We start from the raw sequence: 27,038 nt of genomic DNA on the forward strand, positions 1-27,038 counted from the left end.
GTCAGTGTGGTGGAGTAGTCGGCTAACCCTTTGCTTATGGCACTGAAATCCCAAATGGGTGCCAGTCCATGTCCTTGCTGCTCCGCTTCTGACCCAGATCCCTACTAATGGCCTGGGACAGTAGTGGCAAATGGCTCAAGGCCTAGGGAGCTTGTAACCACGTGGGAGATCCAGAAGCTCCTGGTTCCCAGCTTCAGACTGGCCCAGTGTAACGATGGCGTCCATTTTGGGTGGGAAGCGGCAAATGAAAGATCTCTCCATGTCTCCCTCTCTTGCTCTGTGATTCTGACGTTTAAGTAAAATGAATGAATGAATAAATAAATAAATAAATATTTAAAATATATTCTGCCACTTCACTATGTCCATCTTCTTTCCTAGTGTCTCTTAGCATGGCATCAGATCTGGCATTTAAAGCTGTATTTCTGCTTGAGTTTTACTTGGTTGTCCTTAACTAGGGAATATGATTTCAGATGTGGCAAAAAAAGAGCAACTGTAGATGACACTTGGCTTGCCAATCTTGAGCTATGGAACTCCCTCAAACAGGTCAGGTCTTGCCGCCATCCTGTTCAGGGGAGGTAACACCTTGAGTTGGGAAGTTGTCTAGGGAGAGTGAAACTTTGTTCCTATCTCATCTAGAGGTTGGAATGTCCTTCAAGGCTTTGCACAGGGTGAACACACGGTCCTTGATGTATGTGGAGAGGTCTTCAAAAAGTTCATGGAACGTGCGTGCATTTCAATTTGTGCACAACATAAATGCATACTTTTGCTTTAATTTCACTTGCCATATCTAGGAGGATCTCAGCTAGTGCAGCTGGAAGTAAATTCTATCAATAATACTCTGTCTCTGTGGACGGCTTCTAAACTCTTGGGAACGAATTTAGAATGAAGCTAAAACATTTTCCCTTGCTGCCTATCTGTGAGTGTTAAACCACTTCACATAACCACTTTGTGAGTATGCTTGATGTTTCTGGACACAATCAGGTAACCAGTCTAAAATAGCAGCTCAGGATGCAGTGGGCATGAGTGGGAGGACTGGTATTTCTGATGCTTGCTATTCTTTTTGCAGTGGGAGTCTTTTGGGGAGACAAGCAATTAAGGAAAATGCTTTGTGCATTCTCAATAGGTGTGTACAGAGTAAGATGAGTCCAGGAAATTCTTGAAGTCTTCCACATGTCAAATCTTGGGGAAATCAAAATTCGCTGCACCATTCACATACCAGTCTGTTAATTTGTGATAATTGTTCTCCTAGTGTCACCCTTAAGCACAGCTGCTCCTTTCCCAGGGCCGAGTGGGCTGTCCAGGGAACCTACTTGAGCAGAAGGTGACTTGAATTCTTTCCAAGCAAGGAGCTTGTTTGCATCAAACCAAAGCAACGAAAGCTGATTTCCAGAAGTGACAGCATTAAGGGTGCTGCACCAGGGACTGCTAAGAAGAAGTGCCAGTTTCCTTCAACATGCTCATTGTGCATTTCAGAGCCAGGAGAGAAGGGATTCTTGCTCTAGGAATCTGATGAGCTGTGTTGCTTTTCCAAATGATGTGGCTGTGTGCTGATAAGTCTCATAGCTGAAAGTCATTTCTACTTAGCTCTTCCTTGTGAGCCAAGAGAATTGTCCCTCTGGTCTGAGAGGAAGCTGTGCATCGTATCATGTTGAAGAACAGTTGAAATGAGTTAGAACACTTTGCCAAAGCTAAATTACGGGTTCAGGATTCATCCTTGCCATGTGGAACTGTTGTAAAACAGTCTGTATTGCTCTACATTCCTGAATGTACATCACTCCAGAAACTGATCTACTCCTTCTGTTTGTGTTTTAAAATATTGTGAGGAACCTCCGTCATCCCCTCTTCTGTGTGACAATCCATAATTCATTGTTGATTTTATTCTCAAATGTATCATTATATATATATATTCTATGCAGCCATAAACATAGATTGTTTCTTGACCTGTGTGCAAGAGATATTTATGTGCATATATATGAATATTAAAATCAGTAAAGCACCAGTGAGATGCATTTAAGACATATCTACTATGACACGATTTTAAATACAGACTTCAAGTCAAGTTTCTCAAAACACCTGAGAAAAGCATAACATCTCTTCCAACTTTCAAAGAATGAAGGAGCATCTGCTAGGTTCAGAGTACTTTTCCATTCTTTATTAAAGAGCCGCATAAAAGCCTAAGAACCAAAGATGAAAACTGTTTGATTCTATTTGCAGGCTGGTCCTGCAGGGACCAAAGCGTCCTCCACTCACAGAAACCCAGAATCTGTCAGTTTGCACAGCCCTTGAGGGCAAACTCCAGAGAAGCCCAGCTTCTGAAGGCTGCTGGAGGCCAAACCTCCTTGAGACGGAAGAAAGATTCCCCTCTGCATACTACTGTCACGTGCCTTTGGCATCATTTACCTTCAACTTCCATAATTTTGTTTCCCTTAGCTACTGCAAGAGCATTTCTGCTCCTATGCAAGCCACTTGGCCTTCACCCACATAGAAATGGTAGGTTAACACGTCATGGATATTAGTGGGACTTAGACTATCCCATCTGCCATTTATGGTTACCTTATCTATGTATGATGTCATGCTTTACCATCTGTTATCTATCCATTTAGAGATTTCTCATCCCCAATGCCCGGAGAACCACTCTGTGTCTGGAAACAACCATCCCGAATATACAATGGTTACATTAAGAAATAAGCAAGCTATGAAAAACTGAAGGCAGTCTAAGCATTATGACTCAGAAAAGGATGAAGAAATAGAGCAGAATTGAAAAGGCAATGAATTGATTCTTTTAGGAAAATGTGTATAATAAAATAGTCAAAATATTAAAAATATATTGAAGAAACTAAAACAGATGATACAAACTAAAAATGTGAAAGAAAATGCCACCTGCATATATTGCCTGTATTTTTCCCCTGTGAGGATCCCCGGAGAGGAGCTGTCATTCTCTTCCCTGCCATTTATTTTAGACTTGCCATGTTTGACTGAGAAGAGACATAAACAAACTTATCAGAGTCCCAGGAGTTAGATCTAAATATGTAACAGTCTCCTTTAAAAGAAAAAAAACATGTTGTCTACATCTCTTGCTGTATTTGCAATATGAGCATTAAACATACGTTTGTGGAATGAGAAATACATCTTTAAAAAAGAAATGTGTCAGAATTCAAGACTGCCAAACAAATTTACTTTTCATACCAACTTGCGGTTTTTGATGTGTACGTGGGTATTGATGAAGTCTGGGGAGAATAAAAACAGCAGAAATGAAACTCCAACTTCCTGAGCTCACATTCTTCTCTTGTACTGATTCAATAGCTTCTCTCATATCTTTGACCCAGAAGTCTAGGTCATTCTATATTGGGTACCATTCACCACATCCTTGAGCTTCTTTGGAAGCTCATTTGCTTAGTATTCTTGAGTATCTTTCGGTGGCAAGGAGTCAGAATGTGACAGGGTTGAAGTCCTGGCTCCTATATTGAGAACCAAGTATTAATGAGAGTGATGACAGCACAGCATACTTATTAGAGAAATCACTACATGGTAAGATGGTTAAAAAAAAAAGGCAGAAAGCAATACTCCATGGATAGCTCTGCACATGTTGCAGGCAGAGAATTTACTTCCCTTACATTTCAGAGTATCTTTTCAAGGAAGCGTGTAGTGAATGTCCTTGGGTTATAGAGTTTCCCTCCAGTGCAGACTGAAATAAAGTCAGTAAAGTGAAAACAAAATCTCTCTTCTGAGCAAAGGCTTGACAGGTTGTGTTATTATGCGTCTTAAAACACTGGGACACTGACCAACAGTGACACTGTTGTGGCACTGACCAGCAGTGTGTGTGACAACCAACTGGATCAGTTGATGTGGTCAGTGTCATATTTGAGAGCAAAAGAACAGATGTAAACATAACACTCATATTTCTTGGTGTGTAATAGAAAAAGTCCTTCATCTCTGATGTGTGTTTCATGGATACACGTGTTAGCATGCAAAAAGGATAAAATCTGTTTCTTCATGGTTAAGTCCTCACTATAATAATCAAGGAACTATTGTTTTCAGTTACTGTGATATCTTCATGTTAAATAAAATTGCAAAAACCATCCTATATTAGGATTGTTAAGTAAATGAGATAGATATTTTACTATTACCTAATCCTATACTGACCATCAAATGAGATCTTTACAAGTTCATGGGCATTGAGATTAAATTATAGTTTTGGCACAAAAAATTCAATCAATGCATAGTTGTGTTTTTTTTCACACTAAAAATTCTGCATGCCCATTTTGAAGACCCATAAGATAGTGAACTCTCAATAACAATCAGCTAGTGATAACTGAAATCCCAATACAACATGAGCCAAGAGCAGGACTATGTGATTGGCATTAAACTTTTCCTATAAAAAAATTAAAACATTCTTCCCCATGTCACAACTTTTGTTGTTGGAAATTCTTTCTAAGTCCTGGGCATGTTCCCCAGGGTGACTCTGAGTCCTCTATGCATCTTATCTCAACATTGGTTGGTTCGCATTGGGAGTACTCAGTCGTATAGTTTATGACTGTGAAGGCAGCCGAGAGAGAACTGTTCATGCTCCTATGACCTCCCTTAAATCAATTTTTAATAATTAGGATTAAAAAGTCAAACTGCAACAAAACATTCATTCACCCTTGAAAAGTGCACCTTGAGCTGCACATACATATTCAATATTTGATTCAAAATCACAGTGTTTTTATGCCCATCCAGGCTACAGGTCCAACGCAGATCATACTAACATCTCCAATATTGTCGGCTTGCTTTTTGCATAGTAAGAGACTCTTTTTCAAGTTCAAAATCTCCCCTGGTTGGTTCTAGGAAGCTCTAGAAGGCATCTAAGGGGAATTAGGGTGAGGTCTGCTCTGGTCTGCACTTCTTTGCAGATCTGCCCCCTGCGTGCCGCTGGCTGGTGCTGGTCAATGCTGTTCCTCTGGGGCTGATAGCTCACCCTCAGGCACAGTGACTTCCGGTTTCCAAAGCTGAGTAGATGCCCAGAGCAAGGGGAAGAAGACCATTAGACAAGGCTGCCTTGTCCATCAGCATGTAGACTCTGAGTTAGCACTGCAGTGTCAAAATGTCAAGCTTTCCCTTCTGAGAGAGTTCGCCTTCTACCCCTGCTCCCTTCTGTCGTTGTCGGCCTTCCCTGGAGTCTGGCGCACATGGCTTTGCCACTACTTTCCTTCAGTGACACACTGACAAGTTGCAAACATTAACAGCTGTCCTGCCCACATCTAAATCAGCTCCGGCAAATAGATGTAGATTCTTTAAAACACAGTAGTCTCTCAGATAAATTCTCATCTTTATTAATTGGCTGCTATATTGGGGAAATAGAATTCCCAATTCCATTGATCCTTTCTTTAGAACCTGAAGAATGTTCCTAACATTTTAAAACATTTTTAATGTTTTTAACTTTTATTAATCTCAAGAGAACAGATTTCATTGGCACCATTCTAAGATGATAATCATACTTTCCTCTTAATCCCTTTTCTTCCTAAAAATTATTATTTTACTATACAGTTCCACAGGCTCTGGAACCCCTTCCTCTCTCTCCAAGTCCACTCCCACTGCCACTAATTTCCCCATATTATTGCAGTTGTATGCTCTTTCATAAACAATTCATCATTCTGCAGAATAAAGAGCCCAGAAGGGAGCCCACACATGTACAGCCAATTAATTCTTTTTTAAAGATTTATTTATTTTTATTACAAAGTCAGATACACAGAGAGGAGGAGAGACAGAGAGGAAGATCTTCCAACAGATGATTCACTCCCCAAGTGACATCGACGGCCGGTGCTGTGCCAATCCGAAGCCAGGAACCTGGAACCTCTTCCCCGGTCTCCCACACAGGTGCAGGGTCCCAAGGCCTTGGGCTGTCCTCGACTGCTTTCCTAGGCCACAAGCAGGGAGCTGGATGGGAAGTGGAGCTGCCGGGATTAGAACGGGTGCCCATATGGGATCCCGGCGGCGTGTTCAAGGCGAGGACTTTAGCCACTAGGCCACACCACCGGGCCCCAGCCAATTAATTTTGACAAGAAAACTGAAAGTAATCCAGGGGAAAATCGTGATCTCTACAACAAATGCTGTTGGGACAATTGGATAAGAGCCTGCGGAGGTAAGAAGTAAGACCCCCCACCACCTGTCACCTTATACAAAAATCAGCTCTAAATGATCAAGGACCTAAATCCACACCCAGAAACCACCAAACTATTGGAGGAAAACATAGGAAGCACAATCCAAGATCTAGGAGCTTGGAAAAATTTCTTAGAAAAGGCACTAAAGATATAGGCAGTCAATGTCAAAATAAACAAATGGGACGACATCAAACTAAGAAGCTTCTGAACAGCAAATGAAAAACAAAGTGAAGAACAAACCAACAGAATAAGAGGCAATTTTTGCGCACCATATAATCAATAGGGGACTAATATTAAAGATGTACAAAGAGCTTCATAAACTCAGCAACTGCAAGATAAGCAACCCTGTGAAGAAATGAGTGAAAGAAAATGAACAGACATTTTTCAAAAGACTTATAAAAATTGTTTTCAGTGAAATACTGATGAAAACCATGTATTTTCCACCTAATTCCAGTGAGACTGGCCTACATTCAGAACACTGCTGGTGTGGATGTGGGAAGAAGATACCCTCCCTCACTGCTGGTGGGAATGTAAGCTGGTACAGCCGCTATGGAAGTCAGTTGAGGATCTACACGGAAGCTCTAAAGGCTCAGTCTAGGTTTCAACCTGGACCATATCATTACTGTTAATAAAATCGTTTCAGAGTTTGACTGCAGAGTCAGAAGTCATGAGATGTATATGAAATCCAATGACAGATCACTGGGACACGTGTAGAAGTTGTTGATTTGTAAGAGTGGGGGGAACAGTGTAGGAAGTGAGAATTCTTATTTTGTTAAGTGAGATAATAAAGTTCCAAATGCGATCTGAGAACAATACAGAGTGTGAAATACATGATGGCTCTTTAAGACTGTCCAAATGGAAAGCACGAAAAAACAAATAAAACATCTTCAAAGACAAATACATAAGTATTGTTAAGAAGTCTAAGAAATATCTAAAAATGATCATTATAATCTGGAAGTGAGATTAATGATACAGATGAAAATAAGACAGAGCCCTCAGGAGCTGGAGCCACTAGTTTATATCCTATGAAAGCCTTGCTGCAGTGGAAATAAAGGAGATACAGGATGGGATGGGATGATGACACAGCAAACTAAGATGATCCTCCAAAAGCCCATGTCAAATGGAATCAAATGATAAGCTTATTTTCATCCCCAAAATGCTTAGATACATGAATACTTTTTATCATAGTATATATTTTACATGGAGTTTCTGAAGATTTTCCTTACTGATGTTCAGATAGGTATTCCTTTATCTTTGTATGTTGATATGGCTGTAACTGTCACTCTAATTCACTAGGACTAGGGTTACACCTTGTCATTGCCCTACAAGATTGGCAAGCAATCACGGTATAACTGAATGCACAGATCTTTGTGGAGCTATGAGAATTTGGTAAAGTACACTCAACTTACGAATGTTAGACAGGATTTTTAGATTTTACAGTGGTGTAAAAACAGCAACTATTCAATGGAACGTGAGCTTTGAGTTTGTGATTTTGAGCTTTGCCAGGGTTGGTGATGTGTGGCATGATACCGCACAGTAGCTCCCAGTTGGCGACGTTAGTAAATAATCGATTCTCTAAGCCACTCTGCTCAGAGGGCTAGGTTAGCAAAGGTCATCTCAATGCATGTTTTCAATTTAAATGGGTTTATTGGGTTGTAACTCCAGTGTAAGTTGAAGAATATTGTTTACTAATCACAGGTATCTTAAACTTTGTGTCTGATTTTATCACTAAAGACTTCCTCTACCCTAACTCCCCCAGCTTCCGGTTGCTTTATTTCCTCTGTGGTATATCTGCTGATTTTTTTTTTCTTGCATGCAAGATGTTGTGTAGGAGAAATTATAGAAATGTTTTTAGGATTCATTGGTGGTTATCTCCTGAAGAAAAGAATTATTTTGTTTATGTAGGCTGTTATACTGATGTATGTGCTCTTGACCCAATTAGTGGTTGAGTAGATTTAAGGCAGAATTCAGGTATTTGTGAGGATGAATATGTAATTTAGATTTCCTTAGTCCTAGATCTTATTTGTACTGCTTCTCATGGACTCTAATGAATTTACATATGCCCTTCTTTTTAGGATATAGCGCTCCAGGGTCCATCATTTAAATCCCTAATTTAAAACATGGAGATTTTCTGAAGGCCTTCCTTCTTACTAGGTCCTGAATTCTAATTTTTGTATCTAAGCTCTGATCAACTTTCAAAATCTTGCCTCACTCACTCACCTTCTTCCCAGAGGCCTCCTATTGGCAAATGTGTTAAGGGAGCTGAAATCAAAGACAACAGTGTGAAGAGGGGGGTGTTCCACTGTCCTTTGCTTCAGGATCTTGACCCTAACGTTTGACCACCATTGTGTGTGCAATGTTTTTGAAATAAATTTTTCTTTATAGCTTCTCTATTCCTTGTTTACAGAAGTCTGACTCAAATAATTCAGACTAAGGGAAAAGTGAAACTTCCTCTTTGCCTATTTAACTGAGTATTGCTAATTATATATAACTTCAAAAGTTGCAATAACATATAATACCTTCATGGGACTACTGGGAGTTTAATGTGGGGTGTGTGTGTGTGTGTTTCTTCTGTTAATGTGCCATTTTGGTATATAGGAATGTGTTGGACTAATTAAACCACCAGCCTCAATCTGTGGATTTTATTTTGGGCACTAAGTAATACTCATTATAACTCTTGAAGCTGACTTTAAGGAAGTTTTTTTTTTTGGTATTTAAAATATGTGCCTTCATATATAACATTGTTCTCTATGGTGTTGGCTTCCTTCCAGCAATTATCTCATTGAATTTTAGAGTTAATATTTAGCAAATTGCCACTGATTAGTCAATCATTATTATTTATTCCAATGTCATGCACCCACACATGCATACTTGTTTTATATATATATATATATATATATCACTATTTGCCTCTTTACTGATTGATTTCACCTAATTTTATTAAAAAACATTTATTTTTGTGAAGGAGGCGCAACAAGGAGGGAGCATGAGCATGGAGAGGGAAAGGGATCTCTTTCACCTGCTGATTTACTTCCTGAATGTTCCAATAGCCAAGCCAGGCCAGGCGGTGGCTGGGAACTCCCTCCCGTCTTCTCTGAGTGGCAGGGACTCGGGTACTCAACCTATCACCTACGGTGTCCTCAGGGACACGCTAGCAGGAGGTTTGGTGAGAAGCAGATGGGGGCCTGAGCCCAGACCCTCCCAATGGCATGCGGGTTTTCAAGAGGTGGTTTAAGCGGGTTTTCAAGAGGTGGCTTAAGCGGGTTTTCAAAAGGTGGCTTAAGCAGCTGTAGCCAAACGCCTGCTCCTATTTTCCGAGTGCTTGGTTCCTTTAAGAAGCAGAAATACACAATTATCATTCCTATTCATGTGAGAAATCTTCATCTTTGGACTTCTTTCAGGTAAGCTCAAAAGTAGCTTAGTTTTGAAAATACAGACTCTAAACTGAAGAGTCTAAAGACCAATGTAAGTCATTACCTTGAAAAAAATAAGATATTAAGTATGTATGGATAGAGTTTTACATATATATATGAGATAGACATATTAACATACATGTTCAACACATAATAAAAGTTGAATGACTAATTTATAGAATGATTCACTTCTGGACAATAGATTTGGGACAGAATTGAAAAAAAGACAAATATTTACAAGTATGCATTTACATGTTTTATTTACATATATGCATTTCAGAGTCTCAATTGCTTAATTTACTTCAGTTTGAAATTTTTTAAATGTTACATTTTAATACTATAGAGTAAGTAGCTAAATTAGGATGAGTGATAATGATTATGTCATGTTATTTCTAAATTGGCTCTATGATGCGGAATATTCTCTCAGGCAGATTTACCAATTTTAAAAACTTGATTTGTAAAAATGTGAAAAAACCTTTTATGTGACAAATGGAGTTACACAAGTGATTAAAAAGGCATTTTTATTTAACATTTTTATTTCTTAATGAATTCAACTTGACTTAAGAAATAGTTTTATTTTATTTTTAGAGGGTAAAAATGCTGAAAACCGGAATAAAATTTACTGAGTTGTAACCAAGATTATGTTTCAAACATTATATATATATATGTATATGTATATATGCTTAAGTCTTTACAGAAAGACTTTATGATCTGTGTATAAATCTTTGGAAGCTACACCTGATTCGTCTTCTGATGATGACAGGAGAGTGTCTGAGTCCCCAAAGGGACAAACAATTTACTTAGTTTTCAGATTCATTGAGGGAGTATAGGAGACATGTAGCAATGGAAAAAGATTGTAGTCTTTAATTTTAATAATAATAGGAAATTTCAAACATATGCAAAATAAGTGAGTATATAATAAAAACATATCTTCCTTCCATCTAACTTCAATGTTTATTACTATTTTGCTCATTTTTCTCTAAGCACTCCATTTTATTGCTGTTTTGTTTCATGGGAATTTAGAAGGGAAGTGCTGACCATATCCTTAATAACTATTTCAGGGTACGCCTATAACTGAGTTTGAGAAAGAAAACCCAAAGTCATTTGTATGCTAACATGCTATTGTTGCATAAGATGCAATGTAAAACAGCTTATTAATTTTACTCTTTTCCCTTCAATTTATAACCAATGGTATCAGATTTCCAGAAGTTGTTTAATTCCTGATGATTTGTCTAAGGCAAGATATTGAAGGTTCGCCTCATTTAGTTGGCATGATTCATTTGTTTTATTCTAAATCATTCACCACTCTCTCTCATCCCATTGAATTCTTAAAGAAACTGAGTCATTTCTTTTCTAGAACTACTATGAATATCCCATGGACTGGATTTTTTTAACGAAAAGATTTATTTGATTGGAAGGCAGATGTACAGAGAGACCAGAGGGAAAGATCTTCTATCCACTGGTTCACTCCCCAAGTGGCTGCTATAGCCAGAGCTAAGCCGATCCAAAACCAGGAGCCAGGAGCTTCTCCCTGGTCTCGCACATGGTTCAGAGTCCCAAGGCTTTGGGCCATGCTCTACTGATTTCCCAGGCCACAACTAAGGAGCTGGATGAGAAGTGGAGTAATCAGGACACAAATCACTGCCTGTATGGGATTCCTGTGCTTACAAGGTGAGAATTCAGCCATTGAGTCATTGTGCAGGGCCCCAGACCTGCACCCCATCTTTTTAAAGACGTGCTCATAGTAATAACTTAGCATTCTAAGTATTTTATCCTTGTGTGTGTATTCTCTTGAAATTTGACTGCATTTTAGTTCAGTTTTTGAGGCTGAACATTTTTAGGTGAATTAATGTTACATCATAGCATGAGGTACATCATAGGTGATTGTCCCATGGGTTGGAATATAATCCCAGTTGATAGAATCGGATGGTGACAGGCATGCCCATCTTGTATGCTGTGCCTTACCCCCTATGTTTTCACTGATAATCAGTATACAGGCCCATTAGTTCAGCAAAGGACCAACATGGTGACTTCTCCTATATCATTCTTTAACAGCCGGAATTCTTTTTTAAAGCATTTTTCTCTGATAAATGTTTTCTTTCCTCAGCAGCTAAGTAATTACAAGCAAATAGATATCTAGTTTTTGTCTTAAAACCTAAATGGCTAAAGAAATAGATAAATGACTAGATATCTTCATTTGATTATTGAATCATTTGATTAGAGAGGTATAGGATTTGTTAATCATGCTAGGAAACTTTTTTAGTATGCAAATACAGGTGTGGGTTTCAAAAATCCTGCATAGTGACATTTCTTAAGTCCATTTTTTTGTGAGCTTTCTGTGTCCTCTCCCAAATACACACACACACACACACACACAACTTATTTACAAGTAAGAATCTACTTTTCAAAATGTGCTCAGGAGCTTTTGAGGCAATGACAAGAATCTGTGCTAAAGCTCTGGGTTATAGGCCTGGTTGCAGATCTTGTCTTATTGTTCTGCCAGGAGTGAAGAAGCAGGCGGATATTACCTTGTAGATTCTACTGCTGTTGTTTATTGAGCATCTCGGATTGTACTTCAATTTCAAATGGCACAAAGGAAAGCGTACAGATAAACTAGTTACCATTCTCAGGCCACAACAGAGTTCATTAGTCCAAGGTGATGTGTTCTTCCAACACTTCATGTGTTAGCAATCACTTCTCACTAGTTCAAACTTGCAAACACATAAATCAAACTGAAAATATCTTCACGAGAAAATGATAAAAGTCAGACCAAAAAAGGGAATGCATGCTTGGGATGAACTTCTGAGAGATGCAAAGCATTTCTTCAATGACAAAAAGATCAGTGGCTGTGTAGCGGTCAGTGGCACAGCACGATTGCACACTGTGATGAAAGCAGCGTTAGCACAAGAACAGAAGAACAAGAAATACTGTTCACTGAGCGTGAGGAGTTGATGTCTAGAAATGGTCAGACACGCAAGAATTGAACATCTACAAGTCATGATGTTCAGGGAATTCAGATCAGCTGTGAAATAGCTAGCGGGTATGAGGAACTAGCACAGTTTTGCAGTTAGAACTACTTCGGCCTCAATCGAAAACCACTATGCAAGGATTCAAGTGCTTGGCTCCAAGGTCTACTCAGGACACCTAAGATCCTAAGACATTAGGTGTGATCATGTTGGGGGAGATTTGGTCCTGGAATTTGTTTTAGCCTACAAAACAGACACAGAAAGTGCTGTCCTCAAGAAAAATTATTGTTGTTAAATGTGGACTTATTTAACCAATGTAGCACTTCAGAAAAGTTAGTGCTTGTCATGATGTTGGATGGTAAAGGCAATTATTTCCTATCATTCATTAAAAAAGGATTTCTGGACAAATTGTATGATCTAAAATCCTTCTCCCTTGTCATAGATGAAGAAACTGAAGCACAACAGGCTAAAGCAATGACTGTGGTCACATATCTATTATGAGTAGTGACACGCTGCTATGATAGGGATTTGCCTCACTCACTGCAACTTTGTGTCAACCTTTTAGCATTGGGAGAAACTTGAAATCCAGATGTAGCAGTACCTCTGGCCTTCATGAAAGGTGTATAGATTTTCAACTGATAGCATAAACATATATATATATATATATATATATATATATCCCCCCAGGAAATGGGAAGGAGGGTTTGGGGGGGATTTGTTAAGATCTACTATCTTAGAATTTCTTGGGCCCGGTGGTGTGGCCTGGCGGCTAAAGTCCTCGCCTTGAACGCACCGGGATCCCATATGGCCACCGGTTCTAATCCCGGCAGCTCTACTTCCCATCCAGCTCCCTGCTTGTGGCCTGGGAAAGCAGTCAAGGACGGCCCGAGGCCTTGGGACCCTGCACCTGTGTGGGAGACCTGGAGGAGGTTCCTGGCTCCTGGCTTTGGATTGGCACAGCACCGGCTGTTGTGCTCACTTGGGGAGTGAATCATCGGTTGGAAGATCTTCCTCTCTGTCTCTCCTCCTCTCTGTATATCTGACTTTGTAATAAAAATAAATAAATAGATAAATCTTTTAAAAAAAGTATTTCTTGCAGGAACTCCATGCATACAGTTTTTAATAGCCAATTAGAAATACTCAGTGCTCTGAGTCATTGTCATGGCTTTTGGGCTAAGCCTCTATTGGAGGTTTCGGTTTGAGTCCTGGCTGTTTCATTTCCAATCTAGTTCCCTGCTAATGGACTGGTAAAGCAGTGGAGAAGGGCCCAAGTGCTTGGTTCCCTGCATCTACCCAGGAATTCCAGAGGTTCGGAATGGCTCAGCTCTGGCCATTGCACCCAACTGGGGAGTGACCCCGTGGATGGAATATCTGTTTCTTCTTTTCTCTGTAACCCTGCCTTTCAAATAAAAAAAAGTTGTTGTTTTTTAAGAGAAATGTTCAATTCTAAATGTAAGACATTCATACTATGTAATATTAAAAGCAAAGGCTGACCGCCGGGTTAATCACATTTTTGCAAGATCATATGGTCTTTTCTCAAAATTTCTATCCAAAACATGAATCCAATAATTTGTAGTCCAGATAAATGCAGAAGCCAAGGAAACTTAAACTATGTCTTAAATTTTCAACTGAGTAAAATTCAAAGTGTATTACAATTTAACTGACTCTTGTTCAAACTTCCATTATCACACAGGTGAGTTGTTCTTAGAAAGCTTTGCGATCTAGGGTGTTTAAAAAGAGTGTAAATGAGAGCTCTAACGTTGGTGCAGCACTAAGTTCTGGCAGTAGCTATATAATTTGCTGTGCTTACCTTTAGTTTCCCCTGACAATCATTCTCCCTGAAAATAATTCATAGTGTTCACCCAAGCCTTCTTCTACTTCATGTCAAGTTGTCTCGAGACTGAAAAGATTTTGTTTCTATTGAGGTTATATTCACATCGGTTCCATTCTAACTTATATTCAATTTTGCCTTCATTTTAGCTAGACTTGAATAGGCTTCCCAAATGCTGAATTAGATCAGTTCTTATGTAAGGCTATTTTGATAAATTTGATATTGTCTGCACACATTGAAACTGTACTCTGTACCTGAAAAATCTGAATTTTGAGTTAGTTTTTGTTAAATCATTTACTGGTAAAATAGTTTTTCAAGTTTGCCATTCTCATTTTAACAGAAAAAAAGATCAGATGCCTACAACTGAATTATTTTTTGTTTCCAATGTATGTTTCCAGTAAGCAAAAACAATTCAAGACACAAATCCAAAAGAGTGAAAAAAATTGTTGTAATTACAAAATCGTTGATGTGAAAACAAAAGGAATAAAATTGACCTGTGAATGAAAACTCACAAATAGCAGTAAAAAAAAAAGGGGTGTGTGTGGGTTGTGGGGACGGAGGCTGGGCTTTGCTAGAGAGAGAAGAGGGAAGTTTCACTCTTCTGGGAAGTTAGATTTCCTCTTTCATTTTAACCAGCAAGGGAGATTTTTTACCTAAAGGTCCTGGGCATTTCTACTTTATTTAAGAACCCCAAACTGGAAAGCTACAGATCTTACACCTAAGTTATGAGTCCTCTCGCACTTATATGAAGATTTTATAAACTAGGGAAATTATGGTGTTGATTCTAGCACCTATTAATTCCTACCCTCTTTCCTGTCTCCTCCCCTAAACAGCAGAACACTATACAAATTTCATAATCCTGTGAAGTTGCTAAATGGTCTTATAGCCTTTTTTATTTGTGGCTTTCTGTGTGTAATGGCACCTGCAGAAATTTGTGCCATCCAGGGCACATGCTGTGCTATGAGTGTGTCATACAGCTGGTTCATTAACAGGTAACAAGAAGTCTAACACTGACTGAAGAATCACCTACCATCCTTTAGGAGAAATGATTAATGACTCCATCTTTTTTTTTCCTTACATGTGGGTACCATCGAGTATGACAATGAATGTAGGAAAGCAATGCACCTCTCTAATCAGAAGCCGATTGGATTTTCAATAGTGTAATCTTTGCTTTTTGTTGTGATAACAAGGTATACATAGCTTGATTAAACCTGATTCTGTACCTATACTCCCCCTGTAAGTATAGTTTAAAACCTGTAACCAAATACAGAATTTTGCAAGAGACAAGTCAGGCAATTTACCTGTTGCTTTGGGTTTAAGTCCTCAGGATGACCAGCTGAATACATTTGATCTTTGACCCTCTAGCCAGACTATGGTTGTATCACTTGGAAGTAACACACACACACACACACACACACACACACTTCACTTGTGAATGATCTCAAAATTTTAATGTGTAGATTATTCTAATATAGAAAGTCAATATTTTTCCTGTATTAGGTATATCAGAAGAATTATAAGATTAACTATTGTATGTCCATAATGAAATGGAAGCTAATTCTCTGGATGAATAGGTGGAACCAACAGCCATCAAAATATATTTTCAAAGAGAAGCAGATGTGGTTTAATGAATGAGGAAGACTTTGGAAACAGAAAGAAGGAAATCTCACTGTCGTAAGGATTTCCTGAATTCCCCTGGAGAATGAACAAAGATTGAAGGTGATGTTAGTATGGGCACTAAACCCAGTAAGCTGTGGAGAAGGCTGTAGTTGAGTGTATCGAAGTGCTATGATGAAGAGCACTGCTTTTTGAACATAGAGATCCAATCGGCTTCTTTGTGATCCTATCATAGGCATAGATGGCCACTCTTGTTGAGTTGCCAGTCTCTGATCTGTAAGAAATAACACCTGTGTGACAGGGTAGTCTTACTTTTTATCCTAAGCCATCCTCTTATTAAGTCAGCCAGAAGATGCTTAAATACATCTGTTAAACATGTCTCTGTCATATAGTGTGAAAGTCAAGCATGAAAGAAATAATGGCCACCTGGTTTGTGATCATAGAAAAGCAGTATAATGGCTTTTAAACACATCTCTCATCTGTCCACGAACTTGGTTGACTCACCTCGGCATTTCTTGCTTATGGTCTTTCATGAGGTGGGTGTCAGACAGGCTGGGCTGTATTTAACCAAAGACTTGACTTGGGTAGATTGTAGCATGGCTGCCTAACAGGGCTGATCGTGGATGCTGGTTGTTTGCTGGAAACAGTGAGAGCTACAGACTAGAGCCTCTCCCCATGGCTTGGGGTACTAAGCTCCCGCAGGGGCCTGATGAAGGCACAGTGCTGTTGTGACTTAGCATCAGAAACCCAGACCTTTCATTTCCTTTGTATTCCTCCCAGTTGACCCTGAAAATCACAGAACTTCTGACTCAAAGGTATTGAGTGTGTCTTGGTCTCTCATGGCAAGAAGAAGCAAAGACTCCGTAGTCGGCTTGAATCAACCACACGAGGCTACACTTTGTGATTAATTCTTAATTGAGTAGTTCCCATCTGTTGAACCTAGTGAGTTTTCTGTGATAACACTCTATACCTGATGCCAGAATGTGGTACAATGGTTTTTCTTACAAAAGCATTCTGCTATAATGTCTGTCAAAGCATAACACACAGCCTTCAGTTATTTACTACTGCCACATTTCCACTTAAACATTGAGTTATTTCTTTCCTTCTGCTTCAACAAATGTCTTTACTTGATTCTTGAATGTTCCACAGAATGTCTGTCTTTTTACAATGTTGTTCTGTGCTACCACATTCTCAATGTGTGTGCACATTTTATGTACCAGTCTGAGGGAGTGTATTCTAGGCTGATGATGCTTTTCGATGTGACACTGGGTGAGAAGTTGGAATAATCTAATTACAGCTGCCAATATCAGCCTCCAACTTGATTAGCCTGATGTCTTCTTATGATGTGAATAAAGGAACACATCAGGTGAGTACTGTCTTGTAAAGCCAACTTGAGCCTTGTTGTGCGTGCTGGTGGCATGCCACACTCTATTGGGATTATGTGTACATTGTGACTCACAGTTACCCATCCTTCCCTGAACTTCTCCACTCTGCTTCTCCATCAACCGCTGATGCCTGATGTCAACAGCCACAGAGGACAGCCTCCACTGAGCCTCGCCATGCCCCAGTCACTGTCCTGCATGTTCTCAGCAATCCTGTGTCCTTTAAAAAAATGCCAGGATACACAGTAACACAGTGGGGTCTCAGGCCATACACCATTCACTTCTAGAATTCCCTTAACCAACAGTTTCCTGATGGGTTTCAGAAAAGGTCTACAAGGGATTCATGACAAAAATATAGGACAGTGAGAGTCACAAAGTGAATAAAGGCTATGTCACCCATTAAGGTAATTTAGCAATTTTTTTATATTGGATGATCAGGTAAACTCCTTCTCATGACATGATACTTAACCAGGGACTGCAGGAAAGCCAGGGACCATTTAATCGAAGAAAGAGCTTAACCTGAAGGAATTTCAGTATTCTGTTCAGATTTCTTTCTGCATCTTCAAATTTCCTATTTTCATTTCCTTCTAATTTCTTCAGAATGACCTCACATTTCGCAAGAGAATATAATCAGAGTTTCCCTGTCCATAACCTTCCTTGCTGGACTGCTCACCTGGGTCTGCTCTGACAAATCTTTCCAATCCAGGTGGTTTGATGCAGTAGAGCTGTGGAGGCCAGCTGCCTGAATCCCAGGAGGTGGCAGGGATGGAAGCCTCTGGAGGACCTTGGTGGGTCTCCTGTGTGGTGCTCTCCCAGCTCCTGTTGGTGTCCCTGGCCTGCCATTGTCAGCCCAGTATCTGCCTTAATACTCACGTGGAATTCTTCCTTGCTTCCTTGCTTATGTGCTTATGTGTGTTCAATGGTATATAGACCATTGGATTTGGAGCGAGATGAACACAGTATGCTCTCTTACTTTGATGATAGCTGAAAATAACATATCTCTAATAAGGTGACATGTTTCAGAAGTTAGCACTGAATTGTTAAAATGGGTGCCACAGTTTAACATGTCCCATCCAGTACATCTGAAGTTAGTGATGGGATACCTGTCCTATTGCTTTAGACTCCACAGCCGGTTGAAAAAAACTGCCAATTTTAGTGTTTTGACAGTATTTAATTATACATTTGGTTTATTATGTTACCTTAGGTGGCCTTAATATTTTTAGAACCTTCTTTAGCGGCCTTTCAAAATATCCCTCTTTCTTATCACTTTCTTTGATACACCCATCTTGTCCAAACCTGCTTTAGAGCTAGAATATTTTGTTTCTTTGCTTTATTAGAAATATTTTTTAAAAAATTGAATACATCTACAGAGAAAGAAGTATGGACAGAGAGATTTTCTGCATGCTGGTTCATTCCCCAAATGGCTGCAGTGGCTGGAGCTGGACCAGCAGAAAGCCAGGAGCCAGGAATCTCTTCAAGGCCTCCCTCATGGGGGTAGGAGGCCTTGGGAAATATTTTGCTGCTTTCCTAGGAAGATAGAAAATGGAGCAGCTGGAATTTAAGCCGGCACCTATATGAGATGCCTGCACCATAAGCAGAGGCTTAAGCCACCATGCCACAACCTCCTCCATTCTCACTGCAAGACTTTTTGAAGATGCAACAACTCCAGTGTATCTGAGTCATATGATTCTTTTCAAAGACACGGCTTTGCTGACATTTTAAAAATATAATCCCGGAATAGACTGCAGTGCAGTGGGATAAACCACCTTTTTGGGTGCCTGCATGCACATTCTGAGTGCCAGTGGGTGTCCCAGACACTCTTCTGTCTTCCTGTGCCTGGGAAGGCAGCAGATGATGGCTTAGGTACAGCAGACCCGGCTGGAGTGCCTGGCTCCTACCTTTGGCCCTGCCCAGCCCTGGCTATTGCAGAGTGTGAACCAAGCAGATCAAAGATATCTCCTTCATGCTTTCTGTCTCTGCCATTCAAATAAATACCTACCTAAAAGAAAATCGAAGCAAGCAAAACAAAACAGATTTAAAAACCAGATAAGAAAAAGCAAGACTGGAAATGTTTTGAAGCAATATACAAAAGCATGGTCCCTGAGTTTTGGAAGACCTTAACGGTCTCTGTTTCTCGTTGTTACTGCAGCGTATATGGCTGCTTACCTCTCCAGCTCAGTTTTCTCGCTTGCGAATTGGGGCTTCCTTGTTTATATTTAGTTCAATTGCCGGTTAACAGTGACCTTAGCACTGCGGATTGCTTGTCTGCCACTTTTCCAGGTTCTTCCCTGACCTCTGTCCCTGCTGTTCTCTTCTGCCACATGTTTTCCCTTTCCTGACAGATGTATAATTCCTTCATTCTTGGTTCTTCCACCTCAGAGCAAAAGGTATTCAACTCCCCAGCATTATTAGGTTAATTTCCTCACCGTTCTTTAATTCTGTTGGACTAAGGCGTCAGCTCTACTGGGAAATGGAGCTGACATCTTCGTTTTAATTCAGGCCTTGCTATTGTACACACTTCCATGCTAGCCTTTATCAATGTTCTCTGTTTCTGCCTGCTCTGTTATGTTATCTGTCAGCTATTTGGGAAGAGCAACAACATCTTCCACGTTGATAGATAGATCTAGCCACTGGTTCTTTCCCCATATGGCAGCAAAGCCCATAACTGGATTGGGCCAAACCAGGATCTTGGAGCTTAATTCAGGTCTCCTCTGTGAGTGCAGGGGCCCAAGGACTTGAACCATCCTCTGCTGTCTTCCTAGGCCATTAGCAAGGAATTAGATTGGAAACAATGGGGTTTGAACCGACACCCATATGAGGCAATGGCTTAGCTTGATATGCCATGGCACTGGCCTCTAGCTATCATGTCTTGCTGTGCCCAAATGTTATTAATTCTTAAAGATGCCTTCTTTTAAATTATGGGTTTGTTTTGGTTCAAAATCCAGAGATAGATACAAAAAGATAAAGAAAGATCTTCCATCTTTTGGTTCACTTTCTAAATGCCTGCATCAGCCAGGATGGCATTGGGCTGAAATCAGGAGCCTGGAACTCACAGCAGGTGTTAGGGATCCAAATACTTGAGCCTCCCAGGGTGTGCATTAGTAGGAAGCTAGAATTTACATCAGGTCCTGAACTCCGTGCACCGGTATGGGATGAAGATATCCTGAGTGGTGTCTTAACTGTTGTGCGAAACACCTGACCCTAAGCCCACCATTTCATCCATTTTAAAACTGAAGTTGAATATGAATATGAATGTTTGTGGAACACTTTCTGGTTCTAAATGAGCAAAATCTTGTATGCACTGCAGGACCATGGAGAGCCCACTATGTGGAGCTTGGTGGACTTGGAGAATGCAGTCACCGTCTGGGAGAGAAGGCAGAATGTTCAGGTGCCGACGGTGGTCACTGGGCTGTTGTGACAGGTGCCTGGGGACGTGTCCCTCAGGCTTTGTTGTGTTAGTTCAATCATATTATCAGTATAATAAAGACAGGAAAGCCTAGTATAGTAGATTGAGAACCTCTGAAAGAATTAGGAGGACTAAATTTTTGTACTTTGTCACCATTATATAATGCGATGATAAGCTTAAGCCGTCAGGTAGACATTCTATGTCCATGGGATGATCTGTAAAAAGGCAGGATGCAGCTAATTATTGTCACATCTCTCCCTGCAATGCAAAAGCTGTATAATACTACTTCACTACGATATTTTACCGGGTAAGAAAGTTATTATTCATTCTCAACCACAAGGAACTCACATAGTATTGATCATATTAGGGTAATGGAGAAAAACAAAGAGAAATGTACAATTCTCTGTTATACCAACAGAAAAAATATTCTTAATGAGGAAACAGAATATTTCTATTAAAGTGATCAGGGCCAGGATCATTTTTCATATAATGGGTATAAAGGTTATTTCTCACAGAAAATGCCATATAGTCTGAGATTACCGAGATAAGACTTAGTTACCTAAACGTTAAGGAGTTTAGACATGGAAGACATTTCAGCAATATTAATTCAAAGCTTTCACCTTTTAAAGGAAGACTGAGGGTTGAAGAGAATAAAGTAGCTAAATAGAACCTCAGACAGTCGGAGACCAGACATCTTGCTGCTAATCAGCTATTTGCTGTTTACATTATGCCTGGTAGCAGGGATCACTTGAGCTTTTCTCTCTTTTTAAATGTCTCATCATTTTTTTTCAGACTGTAAAGGATTACTCCTAGTAGCACACAAATGTGCTGTTACTTTTCTCATTTACAATCAACTTATTTTGGGCCCTCCACGTTCCTTGTTCTCTAATACTCTATCTCTGATGCCTTAGTACAGCAGCATTTCTTAGAGTTGTCTCCAGTCTTCCGTTTGTTTCTTCTGGGCTGTCTTCAATGGACTCCAAGCAAGCTGAAACCATTGCTAAAAGAGGCTCTGTTCTCCATATGGTTAAACCCAATGGTCCCTTCTCAGTCCTCGCTTTGCTGTGACCTGTGCCTGTGCACAGCTGTCTCCTCTTTAAGACTCCTTTGGCCATGTCCTGAGGTGCTGCCTTTGGGATGGGACTGAAGCTGGAGGCTCTGCCTGCTCCACTGGATCAGTGCTTTGAAGGACAGTGGGAACTGGCTTCCATCCTTCTCTCTCTGTTCTTCTGCCATGTGAAGACTCAGGAGGAGGCTCCTGCCAGGCACTGGGTGCTGGTGCCTTGATCCTGTACTTCATAGCCTACAGAACATCGAGCAAATAGATCGTGTTGTCTATAAATCACCCAGTCTGTGATATTTTATGACAGCAGCACAAAGGCGCTGAGATGCCCTATCAACACATCTTTTGGGACATGTGGATGTCTCTTTCTTGAAACACCAGCCCTCCTGGCACCAGGATTCTATATCCTCATGGTTTATTTCCACCTCGCTAGCTGCTGCTTCTCCGACTATTTTTCGGACCTTTACTCAAATCTTCAGACTCTGATTATTGGTATCTCAGGGCCCCATTCTTGACCTTATAGATGTGTTTATTTTATCCCTGGCCGGTTAGCTCAGTTGATTAGAGCATGGTGCTAATAAAAGTGTTTATTTCAGAATGCATTTGCTTGATTATCTCATCTTGTCTTATGGTTTTAATATATTCTTATTGGCCACAGGCAAGATAATTACATTGAAAACTTACATTGCAAGGCATATACATATGGGACCAGCAGCCTGATATTTCAGCATCTACTAGACATACCCAAATTCAAGTGCTGTTTTCCTCTGAGTCCAAATCTACTTCATAGATGTGGCACTTTGAATTGTTTGTCACCTCATCCTTCCAGTTGCTTAGGTTAACACTCGAATTATCCTTAATTTCAATTTTCCTCTAACATTCCACATCCTCTCAATAAAAATGTTCCCAAAACATCCACTGCTAGCACTGTTATCTGAATATGCAACTTTATGTGCAGAGTAACTTTCAAGCCCATCCTTACTCGTCCTGAAGTCTGTCTTCGCCCAGAAGAACAATTACGTCGGGCTGCTGTTCAAACAATGTCTTCCCCTTTCCCATAGAATATAAGCCAGAGTTCTCTGCTGGCTAGCCTCCGCTTCTATTTCATGATCCTTTATCCTCTCTGAATGTGTTTCCTAATCTCTGCCCGGCCAGGCGCCCTGTGCCAGGCCAGACTATCCCACCTATTCCACTTGTAGAACCTTAGCTACTCTAGGTTCTACCCACCTCAGTGTGTGCTTGTGATCCTTGTTCTAGAATGTTCTGCTGCTTCTGTGTTTATCACTCAAGCTCCAGAGCAGGCTACACTGCCACTTAGACATTCTTAAATACTCTACTCTAAAATCCTAGCTCCCCACAGAATTCCGTGCTAATTCTTGACTTGTTTTTCTCTGTTATATTTTTTTACTTCTAAAAATATCATTATAAAACATTACTATATTTATTAATGATTTATAATGCAGTATCTAATATACTTAACTCTCACGTTTTTAAAATGGCTCGACTCTCATGTTGTATCTAAGTTGCACGGTGGTGGGAGACTGTCTTCTTCATTTCTGTGCTCCTTGTTCACAGAAGAGGAGCTAATGCAGCCAGCACACTAGGAGGTGTTCCGTCACCAGTGCATAAACACACCCTCTCTCAGCTAGTCCACCAGAAACAATGACATGAGTTTGCAGAAGCAATGAAAGTCACAGTTGTGGTTAGATAGGCCAAAGGAGTGACAGACAAATGACATTAGAGAAACCTCAAGCATTAGGAATGTGACAGGAGCAGCTCTGTTACTTGTTGGCTGGGAGATGGTTGTGGACACAGGAGGAAGAAAGGACAGTAGCATCTCAATGTCAGAAGAAGACCTGACCACCTCACCCTTCCACAGCAGAAACCAAATGGAACCCAACCTGCTGAGAATCTTGTGAGTACCTTGCAGGTGGATCCTCTCCCAGGGCCACCGGTGAAGTTAACCATGGTGAGAACTAAACGCCAACCCCTCAGAGCCCAAGCAGAAAGCCCAGGGGTAACCCGCCACCTTTCCAACCTGGAGCTGACAAGTGCATGTGGATATAAGCAGCAGAAAACTACTGTAAAGCTTAGTAAATACGCGTTGAAGTAATAACATTTTCTCTTGTCTCTGCCAACTTTCCAAAATAATTAGCATTTTTATTATGCCATGAATGTTGATTTTATATTAAAGAATCAATTTGTCTATCTCCTGAAGCACGTCCTCTTTGTTACTCATAGAGTGTATAGTATTATTTTTCAATTTCACAGTATTAAAAAACAATGATTTGATAATGCTAGGGATTTATTCAATGCCATGTATATTGCTCCTTAAGATTAAATTATGTTTTTATTTTCATTAAAATTCTTACCAGTCAATTACGTGTTTGAGTCTGAAATTTAATTTACACGGATAGGTTGGTATTTTAGCCTTGTCCAAGCAGAGGTCAAATATGTTTCTTTTTTTTTTTTCTCGCACCAATGGATACTAATGACAGCTATTCCATTTTTACTTGGGGTGATCACAGGTGAAAGTGACTGAACACAGTGAATCCAGAAGCGTTTGCATCACCGGTTCACACCTTTCTCCTACTTTCCCAAGTCTCCTGCACAGCCTTGTTAGCAGGCATCACTGCATTCTAATTACACTCTCTGACACCGCCTTTTTCTTTTCTGTTGAAAATAAATTAGGTCTTTTTCCCACCTGCACATTCCATCACAAGGACTAAGTGGTCTCTACCTGCTGGATATTAATTTGATATGAAATGCTACAAAATTTGATATGAAAAAATCATTGTTGTTTAATACTTATTTTCAATGTTCACAAAACCTCTGAGAGACTTTTGGCTTATTCCATACTTTTATAAATGTTTCATATTAACATATAAAGTTCAAATAAAGATTCAAGTCAAATCTCTGTACCTCATGCAAATGTCCAGTTGAAATGGGATTTGCAAGTAGCTGAATTTGGTTTTCATCACATTCCAGAGAGTGAAAATAGACACTGTGATTTACATGTTTCTTCTGGGTATCACCTTTTTTTTTTTTTTTCAGAAAAAAAAATAACTTTACGAAGTTACAAAAAAAAAAAAAAAAAAAAAGAAAGAGTAAGAAATCTTCACCAGGTGTTTCAGGGGTACGTATTCTTAAGATACGTGATGCTCTGTTTTTCTCAGCTACAATTGTTGATCATAATTCCCCTAGTGACTACCTGTGACTAAAAGGCAGACTTTCTTTTTTACATGTACAAAGTAGCAAAACTACAGAATATAGGGCTGAAAGTACAATTTTTTCCATAATATTTGACTAAAAATGAAAATAGTAGGGCAGCTGAATTGAAAGAATATGATGTTACCTGCACTAAAACCTGACATGTCTTTTCCTGTAAGGCACACGCGCGCACACAAACACACACACACACACCCCAGACTGACAGGAGGCTGGCCCTCCTGCTCTCACTGTAGGGTCCATGCGCGGGATCCAGGCAATCTTTCTGTTCCTGACTTCAAGCTGTTTCCCTTCGTTCGTGTTCCCTGAGTTCTGCTTTCCTCTTTCCTTTTTTCTCCATTCCTTTTCTGAGCCTTCCAGGAAAATGCTTAAATCCCTTTGGGAATAGATGAAAAGAAATACAGTGTTTGTTCCTATTGGTAAAAGAATAAAACCCAACAAAGAGACATTTTCATTATCCACAGATTTTTAATGTTTTACTTATCCATGTTTCTTATTGTTTTCCTCATGAGGCCTCAGTTGATAAGTCATCCCTCTGTAAAATAGATTTAAAAAGAAAAGGCAGTTTCTAGTGTAACAGAAAAAGATTATGATATGCTCTGTGAAATCAGATGTTCTGAGAGGAGCTTCTTTGGGTACTCCTTGGTTTGCGTCGTTTTTGTTAAAGAGATTTAGTTTTACTTGAAGATTATTTATTTATTTATCTTAAAAGACAGAGTCGTAAAGAGAAGGAGAGAAAAAGAGAAGAATCTTTCATCCGCTGGTTCACTCCTCAAATAACCAAGGGCCAGAGATGAGCTGATACAAATCCAGGAGCTTCTTCCAGGTCTCCCACACAGATGCAGTGGCCAAGGCTTTGGGAGGTCGTCTGCTGCCTTCCCACGCCATATACAGTGAGCTGGGTGGGAAGTGGAGCAGCCGGACATGAACTGGCACCTATGTGGGATGCCAATGCTTGCATGCAAAGAATTAGTCAATTCACCCATCATTTGGTCCCAAGATTTATTTTTTTTTATTTGAAAAGCAAATTTATTGAGAGAAATTGATAGAAATCTCCCATCCACTGGTCATTCTCCAAATGGCTGCAATTGCCAGAGCTGAGTTGAGCTGAGCTGAGAAGCTGGGAGCTATGAGCCTCTTCCAGGTCTCCCACATGGGTTCTAGGTCCCAAAGACTTAAGCCTTCCTCCTCTAATTTCTCAGTTCATGAGCAGGGAGCTGTATAGGAAGTGGAACAGTCAGGACACAAACAGGTGCCCATATGGGAAGGTCACACTATTGGGTGAAGGATTAGCCTGTTGTGTCATGGCACCCGCTCCATGTTTTTGGGTTTTTTGACCAATAACTGAAGCACTTCAAAAAATTTCAGGGAGCAATAATAACATCTACATTATAAAAATGTACGTTGTAAAAGTTAAGCATTTTTAAGTGAAAACCATGCTATGAACAGCACAGTTTAAAAACCCAGTTGTGCTGACTAAGCATCTGGGCAATGAGCTTGTGAGCCTGTATTGTGAAATGAAGGAGTTGGGGGGACTGAAGCTGTGTCTTCGACAGTCTCACATTCCCTGATTCTGTCAACTACGATATTCCACTTTCCAGGCTGAAAAGATGAGATGTTGGTAACATTTTCTTCATATCTGTAAAACATCCTGTGGACCTGTGGACCTCTTTTAGGGCATTACTTCTGGAGAAATAAAACTGAATTATTGGGTCTAATTCCGTGAAGAAAGAAATCCAGCTTGGGTCTGTGGCTGTGCACCTGCTGCTTGGACTGTGTCTGCTAGCCAACAAAACCCTTCTGAAAAATCCATCTCAAAATTCAGGCCTGCACAATCGCGCACACAAAGCTGGGGTGAGCTGGCTAACTTTCTCTACAGAAAAATCTGCCAACAGATAATGGGGGAAATAAAATTCGGCCCATTCTTGATTTGAAACAAGCATCCAGAGGAAGGATCAAGGTGTGGGCAAGGCCAAGGTTGTGATGGAGTGG

General features: G+C 40.0%; 1 long non-coding RNA gene across 1 annotated transcript; it reads right to left on the bottom strand.

Annotated features, from left to right (window-relative positions):
- Nucleotides 1-3,136: 3,136 nt before the first annotated feature.
- Nucleotides 3,137-22,939, bottom strand: LOC131478195 (uncharacterized). Its single transcript, XR_009244348.1, has 3 exons — nucleotides 22,801-22,939; nucleotides 21,376-22,058; nucleotides 3,137-3,458 (listed from the first exon to the last, which is right to left on the bottom strand). It is a non-coding gene; the product is annotated as an uncharacterized LOC131478195 (long non-coding RNA).
- Nucleotides 22,940-27,038: the final 4,099 nt, after the last annotated feature.

The sequence above is a fragment of the Ochotona princeps genome, chromosome 28, assembly GCF_030435755.1.
Source record: "Ochotona princeps isolate mOchPri1 chromosome 28, mOchPri1.hap1, whole genome shotgun sequence".
Lineage (NCBI taxonomy): Eukaryota > Metazoa > Chordata > Mammalia > Lagomorpha > Ochotonidae > Ochotona > Ochotona princeps.